The sequence below is a fragment of the Spea bombifrons genome, chromosome 2 (assembly GCF_027358695.1).
Source record: "Spea bombifrons isolate aSpeBom1 chromosome 2, aSpeBom1.2.pri, whole genome shotgun sequence".
NCBI lineage: Eukaryota > Metazoa > Chordata > Amphibia > Anura > Pelobatidae > Spea > Spea bombifrons.
In genome coordinates this window covers 20,584,303-20,590,526 of record NC_071088.1, presented here as the reverse complement: position 1 = coordinate 20,590,526, position 6,224 = coordinate 20,584,303, and positions in this window count along the sequence as shown.

Genomic DNA, 6,224 nt, shown 5'->3' with positions numbered 1-6,224 from the left:
CCCTCTAATTGTTCACTGGAGGCAAATACAGTGAGCCCTGTCCCTCCTGCTCATGTTGCTCACGCATGGCCAGCCCTATCTGCCATTTAAAATCTCATGGATATTTATGATCTTCTTTTCTACACGGAATAAACACTGACCGGAATTTTGTACAGTAAATATTGGATACTAATAAAAAATGAATTATTCAAAGGTTTGGAGCATGGAAATAAAAGTTTGTCACTTCCCCCTTGCCTTCCGCATTTAAAATTCAATGGTTGCTGAGGTCAGAAAATTTGCATAGAAAAATTATGTGAAATCTCTGAAAGAGACCAAAATATATGTGTGCATATTGTAATAGTGAGGAGTTTTAAGATGACAATTAAAATGATTTAGTAGACCCAAAACATGTGTATTCAAATATAAGCAAATATAAAAAAAAAAATTATTTTTTCACAAGAGACTTGGGTTTCTTTTCTAATATGAGCCTCAAAATATAATTAAGCAGCTTGGCACACTGTTGAAAGAGTAGCACCATATGTACATCATATTGGGGATTCATTTTGGCCTAAATGTGCTAGTGCATGGGATTAGTGTGAGTTTGCATGTTAGCATGTTAGTCTGTAAGTGTGTGTGTGTGTGTGATACAGGGGCAGGGGCCCTGGTAAACCCTGCACCCAGGCACCATTAACCCTAAGCCCACCAGTGCCCCTGAATATCTATGAATTCCCTGGGAGATGCACAGCTCACCATAAGGCTCAATGGTTTATTATAGGTTTATGGAAGGGACATAGAACAAAGCAAAGAATCAGCACAAAATCAGCAAATACAAACTACAAGAATTATTTGTCCTATTTTAAGAATAAATATCGGAGATGCAATCATACTATATGACCTTCTATTTCCTCGCCCTCTACTATGCCAACGCTCTAAAATCTTTGGGAGTCCGGTTTAATGCTAATATGCCTATATTACTCACAATCTGTGGGGGATCAATGTAATAATATAATAATAATAATATAATAATATAATCATTAAACCATTATCATGCTAATAGTTTTAAACCATTATCATTTAAGAGCCCCACATTATCATGCTGTTTAAAAACCTCTCTGGACACCATTAATGAGGAAATAAAAGTACCTAATGACACCACCATACTTCCCCAGTGAAAATGGCCAGGTTGGCCTTTCAAACTCCTCAATGGGTACCCAGCTCTGATTAGTTATTTTTGAGCCATCATGGCCCTCAGTCCATACCAATTTACTTTAAATGAACTCATACTTTTAAGTCATAAGGAGGAGCCTATGAGGAGCCACAGAACACTTTTACTGTTACGTATGTGAGTTCAACTTTATTTACTGTATCTTTAGCCTAGCCTACATGCCCATTATTGAAATTATGTTGCCAGAAATTGCTCTTTTTCTCCCCTTTTTCACCCATACTTTTTGCTCCCCTACTTACTTTAACACCTGACCAGCATGACCGAATATCCTTACGCTGACAAGGCTATTATATATGTAGAATTAAGCAAGGTTAATCATTTTTCCATATCAGGCCTTTTCAAAACATTTCTTGAAACTGAAAGAGATTTCAGTTTAATTTCAGTTTTGTGTTAAATCTGTAAGTAAAGAAGACTCTGCTCTTGTGAGTTTACAATCTGTTGGTTCCTTTTTTATAGACTTTTATGAATGCTTCACAGAAAGAAAACAATTCAAAATACACTTAAAATACAGAGAAGAAGAAAAAAATGAAAGAAACAATGTTATTCTAGCGATCTGTAATGGTTTAATTATTTAATCAGGCCTTTTTCATTCACCAGTAATCACAGCTGTCAATAAAATATCCAATTTTTAAATCAAGCCGCGTTTGTAAGTCTTTCTACCAAATTTATATAAATTGCATTATGCATTGGAACAAAAATAATACAGATATCCTTTACCACTACATTCAGTGCTGTATTTACCTTCGGCACTGTCCTAGGGTTACCAGTCGCCTCCTTCGTGCCGATGTCCTTACTGCTGAGTACTTTTAAGGACACGCAGGACTGGATAGATATTAAATATGGAGGCTGATCGTTGATCTCCCGTTTAATCAGCCAATTGAACTGTGGCGGTACAGGGAGCCTGATCATCCAAGTGGGGATTGGCTCCCTGTCATGTTACACATGTGTATGTTTCTCAAATTGCAACAAAACAACATGCAGGGGCTTGCGGCACCCATGCGTTCTAACCGTAGGCTCACTCCTGGTAACAGACCTCTGTGGAAGCACTGTTACGTTGTATTTGTCAGTTCCTCTTGTCAAAGGGGAAACATGGCTTCCAGAATACAGTCTTCTCCTATACAGGGGGTCGAGGTATCCTGCTGGCAACCGTAAGAAAATAGACAAGCCAGTCAAATATTGGCTACTTGGCAACCCTACATACACATACGTTGGGTTTCATGTTCTAATCAGCATTTTCTATTATATAGCTTCCTTTCGTGAAATAAACACTAAATTTACGAGTACAACTTATTTCTGAATATTTTGTACAGTCTCAAATTACTAATAATACCATAGTTTTAATAATTTAAATTGAAAATTACCAGTTTGGCCATCTTGATAGCCTCACAATATCCTGGATATGAGAAAAGTCTGCAGAGAGGTGGGTGCTGAACACCCAAAAAACTATGACACAGATGGCAAGCTGGAACTCATGCCTGACCACTGTTAGAGGAGTGTGCATGTTTCATCTGTTTCCATCCAATGTTCCTATGACAAAATGGGCTTTGGTACTCAACAAATAACTATAATATTGGCCTTTGGAGAGAAAAAAACATAATCATTTTATTTATTTTTTATGTAATAGGAGGGATTTTGCCTCTCAGCTTGCCCGAGTCTCTTGTAGAAGCACACAGGAACCAAATATTATGATGAAATACTTGATTGGACCCACATTTGTCATTAACAAAAGAGCCGCCTAGAATTATTACAAAACATTGGATGACTCAATCTGAATCAAGGTTCTCCTGGCTGGGGTCATTAATTTTTTTTCTTTAGTCCTGATTTGGCCACTTATATGTGGAATTATTTTGTCGCATATTTTTCTGCCAAAGTGGGATAGATTATGAAGAAACAGCATTTACACTTTGTATTCAAAGTTTTAAACGCTCCGACTGTGCTGTGTGAATTTCTTGTGATTCTGTATTCTGAGTATTTACTAAAAAACGAGTACATGTGAGTTGGCATAAAATACGAGTTTTTAACTTCCGGATCAACTAATGTCAACTAATGTCAACTAATTTTCACTGACAAAAAAAAAATCACTTTCAACAATGTGAAGGAAACTGTTCTGTTACATTTTTTTTTGCTGTTGTTTTGCTACATTGTTTGCATTAATCGACTAATAAATGAAAAGCTGCCAGAGCACGAGATACTGACCAGCACCAGAACACCAATGTAGCTAATAACATTATTGCCGATGCCATGTGCAGGGGGTATAAGAATGGCAGGACAAGGTTCATTCTTTAGCAGCTCTGTCGGAATGTTTATTCATACACGAGTAAAGCTGTTTGTACTCTCGCTCAAGGGCATTGGCTGAAGCAACAGGATTTTCTTATACTTGTTAGGAACATACAAACAGTGGCATCCCTAGGGTTGGTGTTACCCAATGTGGTAACTCATGTCAGCCCCATGAACCTCCTCCCATACCAGACCACAAAGACACAATCTCATACAAACAGTTACACACAGTCCCTCACGCACACACAGTCACAAACACGCAAGCACTGTCACATACATGCTCGCACAGTTACATAGACACACAGTCACACACATATAATCAGTCACTGCTCCTTGTATGTGGGGGGGGGTAGCCCCTGCTGATGTTGTTCCCCAGCACGGTCTGCACCCGCCGCAGAGCCTAGTGACGCCACTACAAAAGTATATTGCTTTTTTGTTTATTTAAATGTAGATAACCTTACTTTATTTCAAAATCTAACAAACCAGACTGTGACCTTCACCGCCCCTTTTACGTGCATAGCCAAAAGTGACATCAGCAGAAAAAAATATTATTTACTGAATTATACAGCGTCATCATATTCTGCTGCAGTGCACAGTGGGAGTTTATGAGGTTCACATGTAAATTAGACACTTTAAGGGGTTTTCATTACTTTTACACCTAGCACAAATAGGACCTATGTATCCATACTGATCAGGGGATGGGGAGGAGGTATGGTAAGCTTGTGTCATATACTACAGAAGTTTATTTTATTACCCCACCCATTTAGTTAAAAGGTGTCCCAGGGTCCTTGTATTGTTTGTTTATTTATTTATTTATTACATTGGACAGTGGGAGTTTTTTTTCTCTCTTGCCCCAATCACAATATTTGATTTACGATCATGTTCAGTTTTTAGAACTGAGATATCATTTACGTGTAAAGAAAGACATAGTATCACTTAACATGTAAATAAATCAAAGAAAAAAGCAAACACATATCCAGCTTTGTTAAGTGCCACTTGGGAAGCGACTAGTTATGGACGCTCAGGTTTTCTGGGGTTTTGTTTGGTCCGATTTTTTTGTTTGTTTGATTTACAATAAAAACTATTTTGCATCTTCAAATTGATAGGCATATTTTGTAAGTGAAATGATACAAACCCCCAGCAAATCTATTTTAATTCCAGGTTGTAATGCAAGAAAATCGGATAAATGCCAAGGGGGGTGAATACTTTTGCAAATCACTGTATTTCTGAGAGAAATGTTTTCACTTTTACATCATGTTTGTAGTGTTTGTAATTATTTTGCGGTCTTGGTAACCAATTAGTTATAATTTATTTATCTATTTTCATAGCAAACGGAATTCAACATACACACTAGATATACAGTATCAGGACAAAATCAGTCAGCATCAAGGCCAAAGGCTTTACGAGGTGTGGGCTAATGGGGCTGAAGCCCCAAGTGTTGGTGGTCAGCCCTGAATGGGGACTCTGCTGTTGTATACTTAAGCTGCCTGCTCATTCCTCCTTCAGCCCCCTTCCATGATTCTGTGCCCTGCCATGCCACGCTCCCTTCGACCTGGACCTCATCGAATACGAATTATTGTTTATATATATTTAACAGCACCTATCATATGTAATGCATAAAACGGTTAAAGTAATTATAGCTTATTTAGCATATAATATGCCTTTAGATGTAGCTTATGAAGCAAATATGTCTCTGCTAAAGCCTGCTTGTCGTTATTTAAGATGCACATTTTAATTTAGCTGAAAGAATTTGCCAGTGAAGCCCATGAGTCTGTAAGTGGGTAGTTTAGCTTCCAAAGCTTGTTATTGATGGCAACTTTGCAAGATCAGTTCCGTGCGTCCAGCACAGCATTCTGGGAAAGAAAAATGCTTAAAGTTTTCTTGAATATAGCAGTTGGAAGCAGAAAATGTTGCAAAGCTAATGATCCACAAAACAGGGAAATAATTAAAATGGCTGTAGCTAGTTTTTTAGAACATTTTCAGTGGGAAAGTTCAGACAGCTTGCGGTGGCTTTAATTTCTCTCTTCTTAACATTTTTTTAAGTGAGTTCAAAGCAGCCAAGTGGTTCTCATGTGGGAGCCTGCTCAGCATTTTCTGTCTCGTCTTTGCACAACCTTTAGGAACATTTAGGGGATAAAAGGAAAAACGGCGCATTAGGTATGAACAGATTGCAGAAAACGGTTGTGTGTTTTTGATGCCCTTGATATGTGGAGTCTTTAAACACACACATTTGAGCATGTAATGAATTCATTATCATCCTAACCCTTTTTGATTTTATCTTTACTCGTAACCAATGCATTCAGATTTTTAGGCTTATTACAAGACTCACCAGAGATGTGAATCCATTGATTACCTTTTTCCAACATTTTAAGTCAATATGGTTTTCTAAATGAATAATAAACCCAATGTATTAATAGAAGAGTGACAGCTTGAAGACCAACATCTGCCTGATGACGTGAGTGCGGCTGGATATTTTTTTTTTCTGTGCAACCGGGCATATCCAGCTTCTTGTCCCATGCTGGAGCATCCGATCTGCCACCCTAGTGCGGTGCTAATGCCCAGTGGCCCACTGGGCATTTGCCAGGTGTGCCAGATGGCCAGTCCAGGCCTGCTTTTGTTCAATTTACTATTTGCCTTTTGCAGAGGTCAGTGGTTGAATGTTTGTCAGGCAAATGGCATGATCAGAACTACCTTCCATGTACAATGACGTCCAGAACTTGTAACTTGAATGACCCAATAATAA